The sequence below is a fragment of the Carlito syrichta genome, unplaced genomic scaffold, assembly GCF_000164805.1.
Source record: "Carlito syrichta isolate Samal-C Ts95f unplaced genomic scaffold, Tarsius_syrichta-2.0.1 Scaffold308839, whole genome shotgun sequence".
Taxonomy (NCBI): Eukaryota; Metazoa; Chordata; class Mammalia; order Primates; family Tarsiidae; genus Carlito; species Carlito syrichta.
In genome coordinates this window covers 992,065-1,019,078 of record NW_007252935.1, presented here as the reverse complement: position 1 = coordinate 1,019,078, position 27,014 = coordinate 992,065, and the positions used below count along the sequence as shown (strand labels likewise).

The 27,014-nt window shown below is 40.6% G+C and overlaps 1 protein-coding gene across 1 annotated transcript in view; it reads right to left on the bottom strand.

Annotated features, from left to right (window-relative positions):
* KANK1 (KN motif and ankyrin repeat domains 1) overlaps positions 1-2,179 on the bottom strand; it is a 173,549-nt gene extending 171,370 nt beyond the window's left edge. Inside the window, exon 1 of the mRNA XM_008066069.2 lies at positions 1,756-2,179. The gene's annotated coding sequence lies outside the window, so the exon portion shown is untranslated. The remainder of the gene's footprint in view (positions 1-1,755) is intronic.
* Between the last annotated feature and the right edge of the window lie 24,835 nt (positions 2,180-27,014).

The following is a 27,014-nucleotide window of genomic DNA, read 5'->3' as shown; positions in this document are numbered from 1 at the left end:
TCAGAGAGAAGTCAAGGTGAAAAACTGAAAATTCACATGTTCTTCCTTGTCCTATGTTTCCTGTGGAAGAAGTAGAAAAAAGGAAAAGAAAAAAGAAAAATAAACTTCTTTAGAAGTACTGGTGAAAATAAAATGAAAAAAATTAACTTTACATGTTCTCATCTACAATTTCATGCAATTCATGCTTCTTCAACCAGACTATACAACTCTTGTAATATGCATACTTGCATTTATTTTACTCCCTGTTTTTATCACATGAATACAACATGGTCACTATAAAACTTCTAGAATCTTGATCAGAAAAAAAAATTTAATTAAATTACCACAATCCCTGGAGAAATGTGCCACTGTTAACATTTTAATACATCTTTGCATATTTTTTCCTATACAGACATACACATATAAATACATGGTGGGTTAGTTGCTTGTTTATGAAAATACCCTCATATTATAACTATTGAATTTTTTTAACAATATCTGTGCAAATAATATAGATTTGTTTGCATTCTCTTCTTAAACATTCTTGGCAAATATTCCTGCTATGTACTTTTAGAGTAGTCCTGGAAAGCACACAGGGGCATCTACACATGCTACTGAGGATTTAAAAGCCTAGGAAGTACCAAGTTCACCTACAGCCATAAAATAATCAGGAATTCCCCCATCTATCACTGACAGACCTTCAGAAATTCCTCCTGGGTTAATCACTAAAATAACACTAAGAAAAAAGTGAGACCTTTCCCTAGAGAATCTCTCTCTAGCTGTCTGTCTGAAGTGAGAAAACATTTAATAACCACTTTCCCTGAAGGCTTGAAATGTGGCTTAGAATGACTGTTGAAAGCAAGGTGTGAAAATTGTCTTAACCACTTTCCCTTGAGTATTTATCCATAATAAGTATTTTTTTTTCAAGAATACTTATCATAAAGAATGTTTAGTAGATGTAATAAAAGAATTTGGTCAAACCAAAAAATACATGAGAAATGGTTTTCTTCACTATAGAAAACCATATGCTATCCTAGTTCTGAAGGAAAATTATGAACTTCATGGTATAGAGAACTTAAACAGGAGAGATGTTTATCAACATTCCCTACAGCCTTGACTTAGAAAAAAAAACCAAAATGTTAGATGATCCCAGGTTTTTTCTTAATTATATGATCAAACATGCTGCCATAATTGGAAATAAAATTTTACATCAACATTGTTTAGTCTAAAATGTCTGATTTCCTGTCCACCACCACTGTCCCTTTTCATTGCATGAGCTACTCCACTACAGAAATGTAAAAGCTATCTATCGTGTGTTGTATTAATACTATTCTGTGGGACGGTAGGCTGAGTAAATGTCACACATAGATATAAGAAAAGCAGGCAGATACCATTTGTATAATAGTACTCACTGTACAGGAAGAGAACTCTTATCCTCAGTCCTATCCTTTAAACTACATGAAAGATAATTTAGGAGAAAGAGGTCTGAAATAAATCTGCATATACAGTAACTCAGAAGGAATGTGCCTAAACCCAAGGCCTATCTCACATTTAACATGGCCAGCAGCTCATTTTAATCCATCTCCCCGACCATCATCTTTAAATTAAGACACTTCCTGCTTTTAGTCCATACAGTCCCATTGTCTTGCATCCACTCTCTGTCAATCTTTAATATTCAAGCTTGTTTTCATTCTCTTAAAGACTTTATATTTGCATACTATTTCAGAGTAAAATATTCTTGAAAACAGAAAAGGCAATTTTGCTCTTAAAACTTACCCAGGGCTTTCCAAGACCGTTCTGTGAATTCAAGTCCTTCCCCATTGACAAAATGTTACAGTAAATTTTCTTGTTCATTGAACCCAAGACACTGTCAGCCTCACGTTAGAGGGACTCACAAAATTTAGCCAGCAACCTTTATACCGAGCAAAACACAGATTATCAAATGAGCAGCCAGCATGTCTAAGGGACTCTGGTGCTGCAATTTGAGAAGGCTGAAAAAGAACACCAAGAGAGTGAACTGCTAATTAATTCTTCTCCTCCCTGACAGTCCCAAATGTTTCAAACAACTGATCTGGGAACACAGTTTTGATATTGTTGAGATAAAGACTTGATTTGTTCCCAAAATGCTGGGAGAGCTGCTGCAACCCTATCTGGTGAGAACCATTTGTACTCTTTTCTTCCCAAAGCCAGAGGTAAGGTTCGCTTCTAAAGACAAGGATTACTTCCTGTCTTTTTTTCCAAGTCTGACAGTCAAGGGGCTGACTGACCATGCATTAAAGCCTTATCAACCTAGCACTGAATTACAGACTACTTTAGATCAGCCAAAGCAATGTCTGTCTCTTGGTTGCCAAAATAGAATTTCCTGACAGATACTATTAAAATACAGAGTTCTCACAACATGTCCAGAAACAGAAATGAAAACACAAGATTACCCCTTATCTTACAGTATTTATGGGGACTGGGAGAAGTAGTGGAAATGACTACAGGAGAATAAACAGGTAAAAAGCTGCAACCTGACGGAAAGGAATTATATGGTAGAGGTTGGAGAGGCAAGGTGAAAATCACCACAGGCAAATGAGACTAGCAAAGTATGCAAGTACACTGTTCTCAGGTCTACCTCCAGCTGTCACCCTCTGTTACCCTCCTTTTCACAGTCAAAGCTCTAGAAAGGTTCAACCGCAGCAGCGTTTTTCAACCTTTTCACAACTGACATTTAGGGCTGGAGACTTCTTTGTTGTTGGGTGGCTGTCCTGTACACCAGTGGTCCCCAACCTTTTTGGCATCAGGGACAGGTTTTATGGAAGACAATTTTTCCACGGGCCAAGGGTGGGAAGTTGGGGGGGGGTGATTTCAGGATTATTCAAGTGCATAACATTTATTGTGCACTTTATTTCTATTATTACATTGTAAAATATAATAAAATAATTATACAAATCACCACAAGAAAAAAAAGAGATGCAGATGGAAGTGGTAAATAAAATAATGGGTGGGACATACATGGACTAAAAGAAGTGTCAGATTCTGACTCAAAGCCTGCCATCAGATGCAGCTGTACAATTGGAGTACATCAACTCACTTGCTACTCACTGATAGAGGTTTTTTTTGTTTGTTTGTTTTGAGTTGGAGTCTCACTCTGTCACCCAGACTGGAGTGCAGTGGCCACTCCTGGTCACCACAGCCTCGACCTGCTGGGGTCCGGCGATCCTTCCGCCTCAGCCTTCCAAGTAGCTGGAACGACAGGCGTGCGTGACCACACCCGGCTAATTTTTGACTGATTGTAGAGATGAGGTCTCGCCAAGTTGCCCAGGTGGGTCTCGAACCCGCGGGCGCAGGTAATCCACTCACCTCAGCCTCCCAAAGTGCTGGGATTACAGGCTGAGCCACCGAGCCTGGCTTGATAGAGTTTTAATATGAGTCTGCAAGCAACTGATTAGCAGTCAAACCTCACTGCTAATGTTAATCTGTATTTGCAGCCACTCCCCAGTGCTGGCTCCACCTCAGATCATTGGGCTTTAGAGTCTCATAAGGAGACCACCACCTAGATCCCTCGCACGTGCAGTTCACAGTAGGGTTCCTGCTCCTATGAGACTCTAATGCTGCTGCTAATCTGACAGGTGGTGGAGCTCAGGCGGAAATGCAAGCACTAGGGAGTGACTGAAAATACAGATGAAGCTTCACTCACTCACCCACTACTCATCTCCTGCCATGAGGCCTGGTTCCTAACAGGCCATGGACCAGTATTGGTCAGTGGCCCAGGGGTGGGGGACACCTGCTGTATACTATAGGGTGTTTAGCAACATCTCTGGCCTCTATCCACTAGATGACAATAGTATCCCGCCTGCCCCGGTTCAGTTCCAACAACCAAACATGTCTGCAAACATTGCCAAGTGTCCCTGAAGTCCAAAACTGCCCTGGATTGAGAAGAGCTGATCTAGCCTGGGCCACCATGCATGGGTGGTGCATTTTGCACACTGAACAAGTGCACCCAACTAAGGCGGCATATGGGGAGCCAAAGTCCCATGCATGGTCCACTCACCAAGTCATATACCCAGGGGCTATGTTCATCCAGAAGGGGCACACTTTTTCTAATGTCCTCCAAAATTCCATACAGGCCAGCAGAAGTACAGCATCTCCATATGCTGTCGCTCTTCCCTCACTTCCCATCCACTCCTTGACCCTCTGTCTAGCAGCCATAAAGCCCCTAAAACTTTTCTTGTTGCCAAACCCAGCAGCCACGACTCAATTCTCATTGCTCTGCAAGATCTGATGCTGGTAACCAACCCTCTTTTAAATGCACCCCTGCAGGTTTCCTTTGCCCTTTCTGGCCATTTCTCCTCAGTCTCCTTTGCAGACTGCTCTTCAGAGTTCTGCACTAATCCCTCTTCTACTTCCTCAACCCTAACTAGGTGATCTTAAGGTGCACTTAACATCCACATGGGAGAGAAATGCAAGGTTCCAATTCACATTTCCCCCTCGTTGTCTCCCAGACCCTTGAACTCAATCTGTCCATAAATGAGCTTGTCAAGCTCCTTCACAAACCTATCATGCTTCCTTCACTGTATAGCAGCCCAATCCTCACAAGACTTGACGCTTCCCTCTCCCTATTCAACCCTCCAATCTGTCCACCACAGCCAACTCAGGCTACAAGTTCTCTCACATGGGTAATACTGCAGGTGCCTTAGTGCCCAGGCCACCCTCCCATACCCAAGGTGGAGAGAATATTCCAACCTGCATTTCACTCACCAGCTTAAAACTTGTCAATGATTTCTTACCACCCTTGAGATAAAGTTTAACATTTCTTAATAAGGATTACCAGGCTCTTTATGACTTATCCCACCACTACCACCCATACCAAGCCGCACACCTCCCCCCTCAGTTTGAAATCACAAACTGAACTCTCCTTGGTTCAATACAGGATGCTCTCCCTCCTGTTTCTGGAATACCCTCTTCCTCAAATCTACCACTTGACCTGGTTAACTCCACCTCCCTTAACAGGTTTCATCTTCAGCTTCTCAGACCTCCACTTCTCACTAATATTTTCAATATTATGTGCCCACAATAGCCTGTACTTCCCCCTATCAGAGCACTTGTTCTGCTCATGTTTCTGATTCCCCAAGGAAACATGCTACATCCCCTCTTTTCACCATTGACCAGCTCCAACCTCACTTATTCCTCCACACAGTGTTGGCTAGTTCCTCAACTAATTGCTGACCTCAAATTTGTTCTGGCTTATCATCAATAAGGAATATAAGAAGTCCCAAAACTATAGAATGCCCCTCTCTGCACCAGATGCTGTAGTGATCTCAAACTATACATAACATTGAACTAGCCCTCAAGAAATATATCAAAGCTGGGCTCGGTGGCTCAGCCTGTAATCCCGCACCTTGGGAGGCTGAGGTGAGAGAATTGCCTGAGCCCGCGGGTTCGAGACCCGCCTGGGCAACTTGGTGAGACCTCATCTCTACAATAAATGAAAAAACTAGCCGGGCGTGGTGGCGCGTGCCTGTAGTTCCAGCTACTTGGAAGGCTGAGGGGGGAGGATTGCTGGAGCCCAGCAGGTCAAGGTTGCAGTGGCCGGGAGCAGCCACTGCACTCCAGTCTGGGCGACAGAGTGAGACTCCAACTCAAAAAAAAAAAAAAGAAGAAATATATCAAGGAGGAGAAATTATAGAATGTGAGATGTTGGCCGGGCTTGGAGGCTCAGCCTGTAATCACAGCACTTTCGGAGGCTGAGGCAAGTGGCTTGCCTGAGCCCGTGGGTTCGAGACTAGCCCAGGAAATTTGGTGAGACCTTGTCTCTACAATAAATCAGAAAAAATAAAATAAGCTGGGCATGGTAGTGCACACCTGTAGTTCCAGCTGCTTGGAAGGCTGAGGCGGAAGGATCACCTAAGCCCAGCAAGTTGAGGCTGCGGTGGCCATGAGTGTGCCACTGTACTCCAGCCTGGGTGACAGAGTGAGACTCCAACTCAAAAAATAAAAAATAAAAACAGCCAGGCATGGTAGCACATGCCTGTAGTCCCAGCTACTGGGCAGGAGGAGGTTGAGGCTGCGCTGAACTGTGATCATGCCACTGCATTCCAGCCTGGGTGACAGAGTGAGACCCCAACTTAAAAAAAATAGAAAATCTGAACAGACCAATAATGAATAAGGAGATTGAATCAGTAATCAAAACTTCTCAACAAAGAAAATCCCAGGACCTGATGGTTTCACTGGTGAATTCTCCCAAACATTTAAAGAATAATTAGGCCAGGCGCGGTGGCTCACACCTATAATCCCAGCACTTTGGGATACTGAGATGAGAGGATTGCCCGAGCCCATGGGTTTGAGACCAGCCTGGGCAACTTGATGAAACCTCATCTATACAATAAATTAAAAAAACAACAATAGCTGGGCATGGTGGCACACGCCTGTGGTACCAGCTACTTGGAAGGCTGAGGTGGAGGGATCACCTGAGCTCAGCAGGTTGAGGCTACAGGAGCTGTGAACATGTCGCTGCACTCCAGCCTGGGCACAGAGTGAGACTTCAACTCAAAAAAAAAAAAAAAAAAAGAATAATTAATGCAACCCCTTCTCAAACTCTTCCCAAAAATTGAAGAGAAGGGAACACTTCCAAACTCATTTAACAAGGCCAGCATGGATACTACAAGAAAAGTATAGGCCAATATACTTAATGAACACATAGATGCAAAAATCTTCAACACAATACCAGCAAACCAAATTCTTTAAAAAGAGTATGTACAATGATCAAGTGGGATTAATCCCTGTGGGATGTGAGGATGGTTTAACATATGCAAATTAACACATTAATGAAATGTAGGATAAAAACAACATGATCATCTCAACAGACACAGAAAAAGCATTTGACAAAATTCAACATCCTTTTATGATTAAAAACTTTCAACAAATTAGTTATAGAAGGAATGTACCTCAACATAATAAAGACCACATATAACATGCTCATAGCTAGTATCATACTCAAGGGTAAAAAGCTGAAAGCCTTTCCTCTAACATCAGGAGCAAGACAAGGATAGTACTGGATGTTCTAGCCAGAGATACTAGGCAAGAAAATAAATAAGAGACATTCAAATCAGAAAGGAAGAAGGTAAATCATCTCTGTTTGCAGGTGATGTGATCTCATGTATAGAAAACCTTAGTGATATCACCAAAAAAAGAAAAAACTGTTTGAACTAATAAATTCAGTAAAGCTGTAGGATACAAAATCAACATATAAAAATCAGTAGCATTTCTATACACTAACAACAAACTATGCAAAAAAGAAATCAAGAATACAATCCCATTTTCAACAATAGCATCAAGAAAGAATAAAATATTTAGTAATAAATTTAACCAAAGAGGTAAAAGATCTGTACAGTGAAAACTATAAAACATTGATGAAAGAAATTGAAGACATAAAAAATGAAAAAGCATCCTATATTCATGGACTGTAAGAATACTGTTAAAAATGTCCATACTATCCAAAGTGATCTACAGATTCAATACAATCCCTGTCAAAATTCCAATGACATTTTTCACAGAAAGAGTAAAAAACAATTCTGAAATTCATATGGAACTGTAAAAGATCAGGAACAGCCAAAGCAATCTTCAGCAAAAATGTACAAGATATTTAAAAACTGGAAAATTTTAAATCAATAATATTTACAGGTGTCATTTATGAAGTAATGACGGTGCCAGATGTCTCAAAAATATGTCTTCAACTGATTCTTTTTTGTTTGTTTGTTTGAGTTGGAGTCTCACTCTGTCGCCCACACTGGAGTGCAGTGGCCGCTCCCGGCCACCGCAGCCTCGACCTGCTGGGCTCCGGCGGTCCTTCCACCTCAGCCTTCCGAGTAGCTGGAATTACAGGCATGCGCTACCACGCCCAGCTGATTTTTTTTATTTATTGTAGAGATGAGGTCTCACTGCCCAGGCGGGTCTCGAACCCGCGGGCTCAGGCAATCCACTCACCTCAGCCTCCCAAAAGCACGGGATTACAGGCTGAGTCACCGAGCCTGGCTTCAACTGATTCTTATAACCATCCTCTAAGGGAGTAATATTTCCATTTTACAATAGGGAAACCTGAGACTCTGATCCAGAGGTAGAACTCAAGCCAAAATGTGACTCCTAACCTTATATTCTAAGTCAGGTATGTCCAACCCATAGCCCAGGACAGCTAGTAATGTGGTCCCACAAAATCTTTTAATGTCATGTGCTTTTTAGTGTTTATTTTCTTTGTGACCCCATGCAGAGTTTCATTTTTGAAGTTCACAGTCACGCCATATTCATGACATCGCTTTTGGCAGCACATACATTTGTAAGCAGCTGTTTTCAATTATGAAGCACACGAAGAGCAAAATCTGAACACTTTTGTTGCACACTTTGAGAACTTACTAAGAACTGTGACCACTTCCACCACCCCAGACATTAATAGATAGTTTTACAAAAACAAGGTCAAGCCTCCCACTAACTAGTTTTACATTGTTCTCATTTGTCTAAACTTTATAATAAAAATTATTAAAAAATAAAATAGGCCGGGCTCGGTGGCTCAGCCTGTAATCCCAGCACTTTGGGAGACCGAGGGGAGTGGATTGCCTGAGCCAGGGGTTCGAGACCAGCCCAGGCAACTTGGCAAGACCTCGTCTCTACAATAAATAAAAAATTAGCTGGGCATGGTAGCGTGCGCCTGTAGTTCTGGCTGCTTGGAAGACTGAGGTGGAAGGATCGCCGGAGCCCAGCAGGTCAACACTGGGGTGGCCGTGAGCATGCCATGGCACTCCAGCCTAGGCGACAGAGTGAGACTCCAACTCAAAAAATAAATAAATAAATAAATAAAATAGACTGGGTGCGGTGGCTCAGCCAAGGTGAGAGGATTGCCTGAACCTGGGGGTTCGAGAACAGTCTGGGTAACTTGGTGAGACCTTCTTTCAGAAAAAATAAGCTGGGCATGGGAGTGCACACCTGTAGTCCCAGCTACTTGGACGACTAAGGTGGAAGGATCGCCTAAGCCCAGCAGGTTGAGGCTGCGGTGGCCATGAGCACGCCCCTGCATTCCAGCCTGGGTAACAGAGTGAGACTTCAACTCAAAAAAACAAAATAAAATAAAAATAAAAGTAAAAATAAAATAAATCTTATTATGTATATACACTAACCATATTATATGTAATTTATAACGTGGCACAAGTCAATTCCTTTTTACTCAATGAGGTCCAAGGAAGTCAAATGATTACTCAGTGTGGACCCAGGAAACCAAAAGGATGGACACCCCTGTGCTAAGGTGACTCTCAACCAAATAACCAAGCAAAATAGCTCTTGCCAAATAGCACCAAACTGCTGAAACGCACCTGTTTAAAGTAACCTTTGCAGGTATCTATAATTAAGTCAGGAATGTTCCCTTGAACTAGTTGCTGTCAATTTAGTTTTAAAAATAGCACTGGCCTGAGGCAAAGTGTGCCTCTCAGGTTGTTCAGACAGTTTTGTCAATCATGGAGTAGCTTTTACTGAAATGCTATAAATTCTTTTCTTTCCTTCTCCTTCCTGGAGAGTTGAGAACAATCCTGGAATGCATATGATTTCTGCCCCTCCTTTATGCAACTTTTTTCAAAAAATAGTGTCCTAGGCCCCTTGCATACAGTCGCCTGTTCAGTTGCCTGAAAAAAGAAGACACTGAGCATTTATTACATCCCATTTTGCAATACCATGTCTCTTAAATACTCACAACCATCCTAACTTGGCATCATTATTAGCTCTGTTTTACAGATGAGAAAGCAGAGGCTGAGAGAAGTCCAAAGCCTGTGTTCTTTCCTCTCTCCCAACCATGCTGACGCTGCCATAATTTTAGCATCTGCTTGTCAATGCCGCTCTCAATCACTCTGCTCCAAGACAAAAAAGAATGAATAACTTAACAAAAGAGGAGGGATCAACAGTAGATAGATGTTTGAGCCTACTCTAGGCAACTTGCTGAGTTGAGTGAGACAATAAAAGGAATGGACCCTATTCTCAAAGAAATTAAATCCAAATAAGTGAAATATTGAAAACAGTCCCATCTAAATTAAGATTTCTCAACTTCATCACTATTGACATTTTCAGTATAATTCTTCGTTGTAGGGTTGTTCTGTGCATTGTAGGAAGTTCGAGAGCATCTCTGCCCTCTTCTCCCTAGATGCCAGTAGTGTCCTCCCCTGAATGACAATCAAAAATGTCTCCAAACACTGTCAAATTCCCAACGGGGGGGGCAAAACCACGCATCATCCCCACCCCCACCTGTTGAGAATCACAGCTGTAAATGAGACAGACGCTGAAATACACCTATCATTATTATTTCAGGGCCTCATCTTGGATGCAAGTTTTCAGAGTTCTTTTTCTACATATTAAGACATGAATCAAACACAGAATGATAATCTCAAAAGAAAAAAAAAGCCTCCCAAATTACTCATTTATCAAAGCTATTAGCAGCATTTGAGAGACAATGTTTATGTTCTCCCAAACCCATGGTTTGTTGAAAAATTAATTTACCCCATCCATGCTTTGATCTTCTAGCAAATTATTTCCTGAAACAGGATTTAACTTGTGAGGGCCCATCAAGCTAACCAGCTGTCAGGAGAAGAACTGGCATCAAATTCCAAGCTTCTCACTCCCCGCCAACACCCCCACCAAGAGAACCCTGTTCAGTAACATGCTAAATGCCATAGAGGGATCCAATATTCCCACGAAAGAATAGAGGTTCAAGTGGCAATGCAGCTTAGCTTTGTCTTTAAAGGAGGAGCCCTTTAGGAGGCGGGGGTTCAATTTTATATTTCAGTTATGCACTAGTATTTCGGTTACGAAAGGGTTTTTGTTGTTGTTCTAATTTTAGTTCTTAATTTCACAAAAGAAGGACAGTCACAACCCGAGTGGTTTTCTTGCCTCTCTCTCTCACTTCCTTTCGCTAATAGAGAAGGAGGTGGCTTCCAGTCTTCCAACAGCTCCTGCTCATCTCACACCTGCCTGAAAGGTACAGGCTGCCAAGCCACATGGAACAGACGCACCCTGAGTAAAATGCTTGTTTATGGGACGCCGCACACTTCACCTATAGCGGTGCTGGTTGCAAACTAAGACCTAAGAGTTAATTGTATTATGTACTGATACCTTGTGCGTGGCAGGCAGAAAAACACACCCCCGCAAAGGTGTCCAACTCCTAATTCCCAATTCTGTGAATGTGTTCTGAGCTTGGAAAAGTGATTTTGCAGATAAGATTTAAGGTTAAGGTTCTTGAGATATGGAGATCTTCCTAGATTATCCAAATGGACCCAATCTAATCATGAGTCTTTAACAGCAGACAGCCAAACCGCCCCCCCAACCCCAAAAATACAAATAAAATAAAAGCAGTGGTCAGAGAGAAATGGGATCACACAGAAGAGGCAGACGACATCTGAAGTGTAAAAGGAACTCAACTTACCACTGGTGGCTTCTAAGATGAAGGAAGGGGGTCACAAGCCAAGGAATGCAGGCAGCTTCTCAAAACTGGGAGCAGCAAGGAAACAGATTCTCTTCCAGAACCTACTGAGGGAACCACACTTAGTGATTCCCTGATTTTATTCTAATGAGACTGATACCGAGTTTCTGACCTATTTAAATGCAATATAATCAATTTGTATTGTTTTAAGCATGAAATTTGTAGATTTTCTTATAGCAGGAATAGAAAACTAGACTTTGGTAAGTGGGGTGTTGCTGTAACAAATACCAAAACATGTGGAAGTGGCTTTGGAATTGGACAGTGAATGAGGGCTAGAAGAATTCTGAGAAACATGGTAGAAAAGTCTAAATGGCCTTTAACAGACCTGCTAATAGAAATATGAATGTCAAAGACTGTGAGGACTCAGAAGGAAGCGAGGAGCATGGCAGAGACAACATAAACCAGCTTGGAGAACACTTCAGTTGTCAAGAACACAGGAAATCACAAACGCCATCATGCGTTGGTCCATCTGCTGCCTGCTGTGCACTAAAAGGGATGCCCCAAGGGAGGGGAAGGCCCTAAAAACTCAGGGGACAGCTCTGTCACTCAACAGCTTTACTGGACAGTCTGTCTCACTTTACACTAAGTAAAGCTGTTTTCCTTGGAATGTCACGATATCCTAGCCCTGTGACCTGTGAAGGACAACCTCTCTAACCCTTATTCAGGGATGATTATTGTACCCATGAGATCAAACATGTAAAATCTCAGTACCGTGCCTAGTACATACTAAACACCAAAAAATGCGTTTTTGTTTTTGTGTTAAAGAGACAGTGTCTTGTTCTGTCACCCAGACTGCAGTACAGTGGTGCAATCACAGTTCACTGCAGCCTTGAACTACTGGGCTCAAGCAGTCCTCCCACCTCAGTTTCCAGAATAGTTGGGACTACAGTATGCGCCATCACACCTGGCTATTTTTTTTAGAGATGGCGCCTCACTATGTTGCCCAGCTGGTCTTGAACTTCTGGTCTTCAAGCAATTCTCTCATCTCAGCCTCCAAAGTTGCTGGGCTTACAGGTGTGAGCCACCAAGCCCAGCCTGAGTTATTTTTTAAAACTAGTCTAGAGAAGAACATGACTGGACAGGAATATATCCTTCCTTTCTTTCACAAGAAAGCATTTGATGAGTCTATCCCACAGAGAAGACTTAAGGCCCAAGTGTAAGAGAAAAAAACAAAGGCAAATGTAGGGGGATGTTCAGGAAGCCAGAGAGATATAAATCAAAGGGGACTTAATAGAGTTATTCAAAAATGCAAGGAGCATAGGTACTAAGGTCTGGGGAAGATGCCCAAGGCAGTAAAGAAAGAACAAAAGAAGGTTGAGTTGTTTCTCTGGGTGACTCTATTACTGGAAACTTGCCAGCCACAGTTTGAGAACACTGGGCAGAGTTACTGTGCCACTGTCAGTGCCAACTTGGACAGGAAGTGATGTGACTGAGTCCCACGGTCATGAAGCCAGCAGGAGGGGTGAAGGGGGCATCTCCAAGAAAGACATCATTTAACATTCCCTGGCCTGGCTTCTTACCTCAGCCTTTCCTCTCCCTCCCCAGACAACACCCGTTTCCATCCATGGAATTATAATACACAATTCAAATTAAAAGACTAAATTGTACCTACATGGGCAAAATTTTAGAGAAACTTATAGAATTTCCTACTTTCGACTGATTGTTTTCTTATTGTAAACAGTTTTTAGTGTTGGGGTTTTCATCAAGTTTCTGGGAAAAGACATTGGGAGAAGAAAAAAGCACTAAAAATATTTTATCCTTTCTGTCTGTTTCCATTTGTACCTTGACTATAAATTATAGTAGTTCATTCCAGGATGAACAGTCAATAGCTAAATGCCAGCCAGCAGGCTACTGCATAACTAAGAAGGGGGAAAAATCACCCTAGGAGTGATTAGGATAAAACCAACTAGTGACAAATTAAATCATTCTCCACTCATATGTTTATAGGACATACATCTGTCAACAGTCGGCAACTTCTACTTAAGAGCAGTATTTTCCCCTTTATTTACAGAGAACCTCCTAGTGCCTGTTGAGAAACATCACATTTTACATTACTTTCTGTTAAGTGAAATCCATAGCCACCCCAGCAATGTGATTAAGACACAAATTTTTGAGACCAAAGCACAGTACCCAACTGAGCACAATAATGCCTTCAAAAAAGAACAAGTTTCAAAAGTTTTTCCAACAATCCCATTGTTTTGGGTTCACAAGCTGGAAGAACGTACATTTCTGCATTACATTTTCTGAATTTCCACAAGTTGGGTTGGTCTAAGGGCTCATTCTTCAGACTCCCACTATTTGTTACTCAATGCCCTTTCCAAGTAAATCAAGACAGGCAGTTACAAAGCAGATGCGTTATTTGGGTGCATTAGACAACAGAACTGGTTCCACCCACCACTTTTCCCTGTTCCCTAGGCTGCAAACCTCTCCTCACCCCTGTGAATAAAAACACAGAGCAATAAAAGGGGCTGGGTGACATAGTATTCTCCTTATCTCAGTCCAAATCTATGAAATCTGGGAGTGTCAGCTAGTGAATCTCTAGATTCTCCTAAAAAGGATGATGTGCCTAGTGATTTCATAAACATGAGAAAAGGGAGGCATGACTTAGAGGCAATTAGATAATGAATTTAGCTACTGAAAACAAATTCCAGTCTACTTCTAGAAGAGGAAAACAGCATAATGTGTACGAACTGTTTGAAGCTCCCATGACCTTTTGCATCTGTCTCTATCAGGAGCTAGAAATGCCACCCTAATTTTGACCGACTGGACCCAAAAGACCAGCCTCTCTTATCCTTGGGGTTTTCCACCAAGCACTGTCACCTTCAGCTAGGATGGGCCAAACACCTGAACATAATTTAGTAAAAACTGTTCAGGATTCAAATTAAATCATTCAAGAACATATGATCTAAAGAATGTTTTAGAGGAGGGATATATATATGTAAATCTTCCATTTTATATACCCTACTGGAGGCACAAAAGTTTTCCACATGTTAAGTATACAGACTGTGCCAGGCACTTGAAATGCATTATGCATTTTCTCATCTGTCCCCTAAAAAAAGCCCAGTAACAAACTGTCTCTATGTCCATTCCTCAGATTAGGAAACTGAGGCTTAGAAGCCAGGTTAAACAATACGCCTAAAGTCACAAATTGATGCATCTAAACCGTGAATCCAAATGTATACCTTTAACCCAGGATTACCATCTATGATATGTGGTGATTAGCAACAGATCCTAAAAACAGCTGTGACTCCTCCAAATTGCCCTTGGGATTCAACAAATTTTACTGACAAAATTAATGATTATCTCTGTTTTCAGCAACCTTTGTTCCTGCATAAGAAAACTTCACACACACAGCTTTGCCTCTGATTGGCAGTAAGTCCCAACATCTCCATGGCACCGGCTTCAAAGCAACGTAAATATTCAAAAGTGCCTTCCTCTTCAAAGACTCACCATCACCGGAGGACAAAATCTAATTCCAAAACTGTTCCGACCAGCAACATGGTGCCAGATGCCCCATTATCTTCGGCAAGTCACCCGGGGCCCCCAAGCATGGCCACTCCCTGCTCCCTCCTGCAGCTGTGTACACAAAGTTTATTGTACTGAGATGGTCGACTTTGCTTTCTGGCCGAGAGATAAGGAAAACAGGATTGAGATGCTACTGTTGGTATGAAACATTTTGATTCACACTCCGGAAATCTGGAAGTGCATTTCTCCCTAATAGCCTCAAGCAGTTTTACCCACTTCCAAGAGGTTGCAAAACCAGTGATAAAGACTGTATTTTAGTCCAGGATAAGGCTTAACCAGCAAATGGGATTGCTCAAGCCAAGTAGCTTGGTGAAGACTTTCAAATACGGAATGCTAACCTTCTGAGTATCAACCACATATCTAAATGTAAAAATAAAATAATTAGACAGAAAGTAGTATGGTGGTTACTACCATACAGGCTGGGGAGAAGTTGAGGGAATAGGAAGTTGGTGTTTCATGGAGACAGAGTTCCTATTTAAGATTTAAAAGTTCTGGAGATGGATGGTGGTGATGGTTATATAACAATGTAAATGTACTTAACATCACTGAACTATATACACTTAAAATGATTAAAATGGCAACAAAAAAAAAATGCTTAGACAAGGTGAAGCCTCTCAAGCTACTTTTTAGTTTGTATATACTCTAAGTGGGGTCCAAGTTCCCTTTAGAGATGTCCAAGGAGAGTTCTGACCACAGGGGCTCAGAGTGGTCCACTGATTATTTTATAGTCTACTTTATAATATCTCTGTGTTTTTGCTCGTGTTCAATTAATGTTTTAAACTTCTAGGGGAAAAATTTTTTTTTTTTTTTAATTTTTTTAAAAGTTCATATGCCTGCTGTTTGGTCACCAGGCAGACATCTCAGGTGGTCATGCAGACAAGTTCTCTTCTCTCTCCGTATCACAATATAACACACCAATGGTCTAGCCCACACAGACACATACATACAAGTGGTGACTGTATTTTTTCCAATTTATGGGCTATTTCAGAGTAACACTGAGGAGAGAGATCTGAAGGCTGCCACAGTTCAGAATGAAATGGTCTCTGGTTCACTAGGTTCTCCTTTTTCATCTTAGGTAAATAAAGGCTTCTCACAGAAGGAAAAGCACTAATATTGCCATACTCCAGTTAACAACTGTTGCTACATTTTGAGCACCTGAGACTAGACCAGGAGTTGCATCTTTAAGGACAGAGTCCCCACAATCAAGTCTCTTCATTCAACTCTCAAACTGAAAGTTGTGCTTTGCAATTGTTGAACTATTTAAGTGCCTTTTTCCTCCCCCCCAGGACTGAATGTTCTGATTTGTAAACCAATTTTGATAACAAAGGTGAATAATTAAGTGCTTCTTACCCTTGTTTCTCTCTTATTGGAGGGATTTAAAAAAGAAGCAAACCTTCAGTTAAAAAACTCTGATCTTTACCAACACAGGGCAGTATACTTCTTTTGAGTTACAAGAAATTCTGGTAGATTTTCTTTAAAATTTGCATAATTCATTTTCAAATTCCATTGCAAAATTGATGGTTAACATCAGCAATAAAATATCTAAAATAAACTTCATCTTCCCTAACAGAAAAATATTCTAAAATTAGAATAGGCCAGGCTTGGTGGCTCAGACTGTAATCCCAGCACTTTGGGAGACGGAGGCAAGTGAATTGACTGAGCCCGCAGGTTCAAGACCCACCTGGGCAACTTGGCAAGACCTCGTCTCTACAATAAATCAAAAACATTAGCCAGGCATGGTAGCGTGCACTGGTAGTTCCAGCTACTTAGAAGGCTGAGGTGGAAGAAGCGTCTGAGCCCAGCAGGTCGAGGCTGTGGTGGCCGGGAGCATGCCACTGCACTCCAGTCTGGGCGACAGAGTAAGACTCCAACTCAAAAAAAAAAAGAAAGAAAAATATTCTTAACAATTAGAATAGGCCAGGCTTGGTGGCTCAGCCTGTAATCCCAGCACTTTGGGAGGCCGTGGCATGTGGATTGCCTGAGCCCATGGGTTTGAGACCAGCCCAGGCAACTTGGCGAGGCCTCATTTCTACAATAAAAAAAAATAAGAAAAAAAAATTAGCTGGTTGTGGTGGTGTGCACCTGTGTTTACAGCTACTTGGAAGGCTGAAGCGGAAGGATCGCCAGAGCCCAGCAGGTCGAGGATGCAGTAGCTGGAAGCATGCCACTGCACTCTAGCCTGGGCAACAGTGAGACTCCGACTGGAAAAAATAAAATTAGAATAGTGTTAACAATTAAAATATGAGTAGTTAGGCAGATGAACACAACAGAAAAGTCAAGAAATGGACACAAAAGTATGTGAGTTTAGTTAAAAGAGAAAAAACAGATTATTAAATAAGTGATTGGGAAAACCAGTAGCCATCTGAGGAAAAAAAGTAAATTAGAATCCATTCTTACTTAAATAAATTCTAGATGGAAAAATAATTTAAATATTAAAAAAATGAAACCATAGGTAGGTACCAAAAGAAACTCTGGACATTTTCAACATATAATAATTTAGGACAAGGCATGATGGCTCACACCTGTAATCTTAGCACTTTGGGAGGCTGTGGTGGGAGAATCACTTGAGCCCAGGAGTTTGAGACTAGCCTGGGAAACACAGCGATAGCTTGTCTCTACAAAACATTTTTTTTTAAAATAAACCAAGTGTGATGGCATGCACCTGTAGTCCCAGCTACTCAGGAGGCTGAGGCATGATGATCACTTGGGTCTGGAAGGTTAAAGGCTGCAGTGAGCTGAGATTGTGCTACTGTACTCCAGCCAGGGTGACAGAGTGAAATACTGTCTCAAGAAAATAAATAAATATAAAATAATACAATAATAATTTTATGGCAGGGAAGGCTTTTTTTCTCTTTATGGCATTAAATCCAAAGGACTTAAAGCTGCCAGCAACATGGATGGAGCTAGAGCTCATCATCCTAAGTGAACTGACTCAGAAATAGAAAACCAAACACCACATGTTCTCATTCATATGCGGGAGCTAAATGGTCACAAAGATGGAAATAATAGACACTGGGGACACCAATAAGGGGGAAGGTAGGGAGGGAAACTAGGGTTCAGAAATTACCTATGGGGTACAATATTCACTACCTGGGGGATGGGCCACCTGAGACCCAATACCTGCCACAACACAATATGCCCAAGTAACAAACACACGTGTACCCCGACTCTAAAACAAAAATAAAATAAAATAAAATAAAGTTGCTGACAATACATCTACATGGAAAAATATAATATAATCCAAGTCAAAAGATGAACAATAAACTGTGAACAACTCCAATTTTTATCACACATTAGGGGCTTATTTCCCTTATATATAAAGTAATATAACTTGGTAACTAATGGCCCAATAACAAAGCGTATGAACAGTTCATAGAAAGATAAATGTGAACAACACTTATAAACTCATGAAAATGTGCTCATCCTCCTAAGATAAATGCAATTTAAAACCACATGAGATACCACTTTTCATTTAACAGGCTGGCAAAGATTAAGAAACTTCATGATACACTGTGTTGGCAAGGATGTAAAAAAGCAGGTACTTCTGACCTTCCTGGTGAGAGCATGCAGTAGCACGGCTTCTATGAAAAGCTTTTGGGGTGATGCCTCGGCCTTTTTATTCCATTCCAAAGGATGAACATATCCTTCACCTAGTAATTCCATATACATCACACATGCTATTATCACATGTGAGCACAATAATACATGTACAAAGTTACTCCTTGCAGCATTGCTAGATATAGTAAAGTCAATAGGAAATTTACTAAACAAAATATGGAGTATACATTAAAAAATACTATGCTGCTATAATTAAAAATAAAATAAAAGAAAACAGTATCTATATGGAGGAGTCTCAGGACATATAGTAATATGAAAAAAAGCACATTACAACATACAAAGTACATTATCCATGATTTAAAAAGAGGGGGAGAATGAACACACACACACACACACACACACACACACACACTTTTTAATATATAAACGGCATATCTCTGGAAAGAGGAACACCAGTTGCCGCTGAGGAGAGAATATGGTGGCTGATACAAGAATTGGAAGACTTTTCACTATGCCCTTTTATATCTTTTAAACTTGAGCCATGTATTAGCCATTTGAAAATAATAATAACAACCATTATTATTATCATTTTAAATTTTATTGAACAGACAGGTCTTGCTATGTTGCCCAAGCTCTTGAATTCCTGGCCTCAAGCAATCCTCCCACCTTGGCCTCCCAAAGTACTGGGATTACAGATATGAGCCACTCTGCTCTACCTGAAAATTATTTTTCAATTCAGTTAAATGATCATAAGATAAAGCTGAGGAAATCCACCAGAAAATGGAATAAAAAGACCAAGATGTAGAAAATAGGAAAGAAAACAGTAAGAAAATCAGAGGATTGCTCCAGAAGGACTAACATCTGAAAACAGAAATTCAGTGACGAGAAAGAAGGAAAGTTAGCCAAGGATAATTCAAGAAATTTTCCAATAACTGAAAAAAAAAATACGTTTCTAGTTTGAGAAAACCCTGGTATGCTTAGAAAAAGGAATGAGGGGGGAAAAAGCAACAGCAAAAATAAGAATATTTGGGCCAAAGAGAAAATCCTAAAAGCTTCTTTTTTATATATTAAAGATGTGGGGTACAATTCAGGATTAGGTACATAAGTGGTCATTGTGCAGGTGAAGTTTAGGCCTCCCATTGATCCTCACTTCACCTCATTTGGGGTCAAGTACCCTTATTGATATTATGTGCCCTCCCTCCCTCCCTTCTGCTACTGCCAATCTCTTTCTTGTAGTATTGTGATAAATGTTCAACCTAAAAACTTCTGAAGAGAGAAACGGTTGGGGGGAGGAAATCTACCTTTTTTTTTTTTTTTCTAAAAAGAGAACTTTAGGGAGCGATCTCCTCAAAGTTCTCAGGGAAAAGGATTTCCAAACTAGAATTTTGTATACTTATCCAACTAATAAGCGTGGTGAGGGTGAAAGAAAAAAAAAGACAATTTAGATGAGCCAAATCTTAAAAAATGTATCTTCCTTGTAACCTTTCTCAGAAGCTGTTGGTCAATGCCCACTACCAAGCCCAGAGACCACAAAGAAAGAGGACAGCAGGAGATCTAGGGGAGAGAAACAAAGGGCATCTTTAGAATGCCATGGGCACTTCAGAAGGAATGCCTTCAGGAAGAAAGAGTGATCAGATAGCTGCCCTAAAGTGTGCAAACCCAGGATGGATAGACTTCCTTCTGGAAGTGAATCTGTGAGCAGTACGTAAAACTAACAAGCTAACAAAGCAGTTACTAACTCTGGGTGAGAGAAAGCTATATGGGGAAGGAAATATCATTTAAATCACATGTCTCCATTATTAATTACTTCCAGTCAAAATAATACTATAAATATTACCTACCAATCAAATGAAAAACCATATTAATTTTAGGAGAGTGGGAGAAGGGAAGTGTTGGGGGAACTTGTAAGAGGTATATCTTCATCTTTCCACAGTGTGAAGAAAGTAAACAACACCCAAATCTGGATTTTTTTTTTAAATCAACAAATGACATTATAAGCATGCTTTCTCATGATACAGCCATTTTCATAGGTCTAAACCCGTCAAGTGTCACCATTTTCTCAAGGCCCAACAACATCAGAAGAAAGACAAGAGATTCTTCTAGGGGAAAGGAATCAGAGGTGGGAAAAGGTGGGCTAGAGAGTTACTATTCTCACTTGCAGACTTTGTAGAACAACCCGACTTCTTAAAGTATGCACACACACCTGTGTAAAACACCATCAGAATTTTTCTTAGAGCTTATCAATATCCAAGGGTTTTTTCATACATGACATCCAATGATGATGGGCTCATGTGCACTGCCCCATGATAAAAGCCATGATTTCAAATAGCATCTAAGATCTGTCACATATATCTAGATCTAGTGCTGCTTAATGCCTCAGAGACAATGTCAAAATGATCACACATCTTGAAGAGTTCAGAATTTTTCAGGTTTTCTCATTAATCTTGTAATTTTTATAATTCTTTTTTTTTTTTTGAGTTGGAGTCTCACTCTGTCACCCAGGCTGGAGTGCAGTGGCATGCTCACAGCCACCCCAGCCTTGACCTGCTGGGCTCCAGTGATCCTTCCACCTCAGCCTTCCAAGTAGCCAGGACTATAGGTGCGCACTGCCATGCCTGGCTAATAATTTTTTTTATTTATTGTACAGACATGGTCTCGTCAAGTTGCCTGGGCTGATCTCGAACCCACGGGCTCAGGTCTTGGCCTCCCAAAACGCTGGCATTACGGGCTAAGCCACCGAGCCTGGCCAATTTTTATAATTCTAAAATGACTAAGATTATAAAATAAAATCAGGGTTTCCAGTACTGTGCGTTTTCCAAGACTCCATTCTCCTCAGAGGCAGAGTTAGGGATATGTGTGGCGTTGCATGTGAAATGTAATTAAAAGCAACTTGAATAGGAAACTGAACTAATTTGTAAGAACCAATGGCTTTCAGTAATCTGATTTTAAAAGCAACAGAATACTGATTCTTTGGGTGACAGATTCAATTTGTTGAGGAACTAGCTGTGCTGTTTCTAAGGAGTCACTAGAAAATCCTCAGTACCAGTTTTAAAGGACAAGCAGCAGCCAAGGGAAACTGACACAACTTTTGTTTCTTACTCTCCTAAGTCACAAGGCTAACATCCTCACGTGCCTGCTTAAATAAAAGAATGACACTTTTAAAAAGTGCAACTAATTAGAGGCATTAACTCCAGTTTGGCCAACTCAAAAATATGAAATTCTATGGATTTTGTAAGTATCTATGTGTCAGAACTTGCTAAGATTGCCTGAATACAAAAGAGATTTCTCCAAAATTTTCAAGCAGAACTGAAGTTCTAGGCAAATAGTTATCTTATGGCTTTGTTCAAAACTACCCCAAAAAACCACCTCCGAGAAGCATGCACTAGAGTAAGTTCTTATGTGTACAGACTGAACACTTTACTATTAATTTAATCCTTTCAAGTTTTAGCTAACAATTCGTTTTATTAAACCAAGGCAAGAAATACTTTAAAGGATTCTGTGTCAGAAATTAGGGTCCTTAGGTTTAAGAAGAAAGAATTTGGGATTGACTAAACAAAGCAGTGAACAATAGTAGTTTACAAGGATGTTAATACCTGTGTACGTGAGTTTCAATTAAACAGAAGCCTACAGAGAGATACCACATCCAAAATTGCTGTCTCAGAACACTGATCAAAACCAGTAAGTGGCATATTACCTGAAACAATGGTGCTGACCTGGCCAGAGCTAAAACAAAACCAGCTATAAGCTAAGACAAACAAATATCTGTAACAAATGGCTTCTCCTCCTTTGAAGATTAGGTTTGAATTTTATACACCATACACTCCCAAAAGTTACTTGAAGAGTGTAACAATAAAAGGCCAGGTTTTCAAAAAACAAAAAGAACTATAGAACAACTTTTAGTCAAGTAAAGAGTAGGGAAAAGGGAAAGGAGGGGAAGGGTTGTATTATTGTACCAACATATTGAAATTAATCACTTCCTAACTAAGCATAAAACTAGTTCCTGGCATCCTGGTAGCCAAAGCATAAAGGGAAATAAGATGAGTTATACAACTTTCACAATGAGGGCAGGATAGTCCCTATTCATCAAAAAATAAATGGTTTCCTAATAGTAAACAGAAACATAACTTCCTCATAGGATAGATTTTGAACACCATTGTAAGTCCTCATCAGCAGTTAAGACAACAAATATCTACTTAAGTGTTTTCTACATTTTCAGGTTCTGTTCTGGGAGCTTGATAGATATCAAGCCAACAAACTAGATAAAGATTCCTGCTTTGGGGAAGCCCATTTTCTACCAGGATACACTGACATTAAATGATAAATAAAATAGATTAAAATAACATAATGTGACACTGGTTGATTTATGCTATGGAAAAAAAGGCAGAGTTGATGAAGAGGGACCAGGAGTTCCAGAAGACAAAGTATAACATTAAATAACCACAGTATTGAGATCCTGATATTTGAGCAAAGACTTCATGGAGAATAGGAGTAGACAGCACTTTTGGCAGAGGAAACAGTCAATGAGAAGGCCGTATGGGGAAGTAACAGGTAGGTGAGAGGAAAAGCAAAAGAGGGGTGTTCACAGGAGTGAAAGGCAAAGAATAACAGGGGACCAGTTCAAGAGAGTCATGGCGTTCACTGTAAAAACTTTTCCTCCCATGCAAACAGGAGCCCACACAGGGTTTGAACAGTGCCACAATCTGACTTTTGTTTTTAAAAGATGGGCTGCTGAGAATGGCCACAAGGGGAAGCAGGTAGACCAGTTCCAAGGCCATGCAGCAATCCAGGTGAGAGAGGATGGTGGCAGTGGAAATAGGGAGAAAGAAGCAGATTCTGTATATATTTGGAAGGTGGAGTTAACAGGATTTGCCACTGAATTGGATGTGGAGTGTGCGAGAAAAGTGTGTGAAGATGACTGACTCCAAGATTTTAGGGTTTTGCCATCAGAAGTCTATGGGGAGAATGAGTTTGGATGAATAAGGAATTGTGTTTTGACCACGTTGAGTCTGAGGTGGCCATCACGCACCCAGGTGGAGACAGGGGGAAGGAGGTGAACATTCACAGTAGAAACGGAGAGGGACGTCAGAGCTGGAAACCTAAATGTGACAATGACTGGAATATCAACCACACCCAAAGCCACGAGAAAGGATGAGGTCACAGAAAAGAGAAGATCAAGGACTGAGACCTTGGGCCCTCCACAAATCAAGGTAAGGAGGGCATGAAGAACCAGCAAAGGGCATTGAGAAAGAACAGCCAGTGTTCAAGGATGAGAACCACAATCACATTTTGTAATATTCAAGTATTCATCAATAAAAGCAAAAGGCAAAATATTAAGTCAAAGGTCAGGGAAGGCACTTCTACGGGAAACTACAGCACAGCAGTGTAGGCATTTAGCTTTTGGGCAATTCTGGCTTGATTCCCACAAGCTGTCAGCACCAAGGGAGGGGTAATGAAGTGAAAACCAGGGCAGGCCAGAGGCTGGCGGTCAGAAGTGCACAGGCAGGCACACATTATTAGCCCAAGAAGCACACTGGAGTTTAGAAAGTGAGCTGGGTTAGACATCAAAGTCAGTCATTCATCAGAAAACACCAACTTCAGCTGGGTGCAGTGGCTCAAGCCAGTAATCCCAGCACTTTGGGAGGTCGAGGCAAGAGGATTGCCTGAGCTCAGGGGTCTGTGACCAGCCTGGGCAACTTAGTGAAACCTCATCTCTACAATAAATCAGAAAAATAAGCCAGGCATGGTAGTGTGTGCCTGTGGTTCCAGCTACTTGGAAGGCTGAGGCGGAAGGATCCTCTGAGCCCCGCAGGTCGAGGCTGCGGTGGCTGTGAGAGTGCCACTGCACCCCAACCTGGGTGACAGAGTGAGACTCCAACTCAAAAAAATAAAAAGAAAAAAAGAAAATACCAACTTCAAACCTAAAAGTTAGTGTGAAGTCCTTTCACACTAGAAGATCTATCCCTGCAGAAGTGCCCATTATAGTGTTTGCCTTCTGCCTGTTCAATCTCAGATTCTGGGACCTGAGGAACACATGCTGGGCACATCGGGAGCCCCTTCCTCAATGGCAAAAGAGTTTACAAAGAATCTCTTGCTCTGAATGTGAGTACTGAGACAGAGACCCCAGTATTCCACTGAACATACACTCGACTTGTAGGAGCAATAAAGGAGACTAAGTGAACACAAAGAAGGGTGTTGGGAGTATTATCTAGCTCTGCGGGGGATGTGGATGTATGTGTGTGTGTGCGTGTGTGTGCGTGCGTGCGCACATGTTTCACATACAGAGTCCTCTTAAAATTTTTAACTGCACAAAGTAACCATGATATGTATATTTATTCCAACCTTGTCCCAATAATGCTTGAGGCATCTTTCAAAACGATATATTTACCTTAATTTGAAAAATAGAAAAAATATAGATTCAGCATAAGGGAAAAGAGAATAGCAAAATGAGGTCTAAGTTTATTAGTAAATAACCATCATGAAGTTCTACATGGTTTTTTAACAGTAGGATACAAATTTGGCCAAGGAAATCACAATCTCTTACAAGATTCACATTATTCAATAAATCCATTATTTTCCCAAGAAATGCCCCCATATTTTCTAATATCAAGGCCTAGGACAACTTATTTGATGATTCTTCAATAAAGGGCCCATGAGAGAGGTAAAGGGGATTGCTGTGTGTGAATTTCCTATATTCTCCTATATTCTCTATTTCTCAATAATGAGAGCTGAGGACATTCAAGTACCCAGTATTTTGATGAAACTATGGTGTGAAATCCTTTAGAATTTCATGAACAAATACTATTTCTCAAAAACAAGTTTTCATTGAAAGTTGGGGGCTGGTCAACTGCTCAGGAAGAACCCAGAGTGCAGCATTCTATGTTACCAATCAAGGGTTGGCCCACCTATGTTAAAAGTCAACCATGCAGAAGAATTTCAACATTCTCATAAAAATTACAGAAACTATCCAAGGTTCTTGCCTAAATAGATGGTCTTTCACCTCATATAAAGGAGAGTGAGGGTGAATCTGTAGAAATGGCCAAGATTCCCACACCCAAAAGAGTTCTGAAACTTCCCAGCATGTAGATGGTGAATGCCAATCAAGGTACTAAAATGCTTGATGTCATGCAGGAAGTATAACTGTAGTTTGTCATCTTTTTTCAAATAATTCTGATTTTGTACTTTTTAAATGATAAGACAGAAATCTCCTAGTAAAAATACTACCAACAGCTCAGCAATTTCACTTTTGAACAAAAAATACCAGGGAAGATTTACTAGGCCCTCATAAATTTTATTTTCATCAAAAGGCCCCAGCCCTTCTCCTGACAGCAGCAGCTACCTTTAATTGGCAGACTGACTAATAAAGGCAATTAAACAAAAATAAATTGGTCTATAAGATAGCAGCAACACATGGAGAATCAAGAAATAAAAGCAAAAATTAAGTAATTACTTGATTAAAAATACGAATCTAGACCCTTGAGAAACAATGAATGGAAAATGACCAGAAAAAATTAATGGAAAATTACCAAAGTGTGGGTACAACTCTCCAGCTGATAAAAGATTAATCAGTCCTGTCCACAAACTAGACTCTGTTTTCCATACATAGGCAGATTTCTGAGGCATAACCTTTACAAAACAAAGCCCAAAATACAGATTTAGTCAATTCTAAAAACTGTTTTTGAATCAGCATACAGGCCATTAAACCTTTTTGAATTAAATATAGTTTTCCATTATGGTGGATTATACTGTTGTTTCCAATCATTTGCTGCCTTCCCTGAAAGAGGATTATACCCCCCCAATGTCACGTGACTTAGAGTCTCCAGATGGAAGAATTAATTATACTTCCCTGCCCCATTGTTGGCAGGCAGAGCCATATGACTTGCTTCAGCCAATTGAAGGTGAGTGGAAGTGACACACAAGCAGAAGCATTACCAACCATGAGTGGACTGGCCATTTTCTTTCTTACCCTTGACCATATAAGCAACTCTCAGAGTGGGTTGGCTCATTCAGCCTGGCTGTAGGACAAACAGGAGGACCCTTGGAGAGGAGTCCTAGCTGTCATGAAGTGTGAACAAAAGATGAAAATATGTTGTTTTAAGCCACTGAGCATAATCTAGTCTAATGTGAATGGCACAACCACTTTGTTTTTACAAACTGTTTTTAACAATCAATGGAATAATACCTAGAGCAGTCATAGGAAGGTAGTTGAAACTCTTGCTGACAGAGAATTTTCTTGCTGACACTGAATCTGCATAACAAATACAATAAACTAAAAATAAATTCTAACTATTTCTAATTAAAGTTTTTTTCTTATAAATAGGTGCTTCGAAGAGAGGGGAAAACTTAAGTTACTTGGTTGCCTGACCTTTAGAAGACCTTACTGAGAACAATAGTAGGTTCAAAGAAGACAAGGTTCAGCAGCTTACTGTGTATGTAATTAATCTCTAACTGATGGGGGATAAAA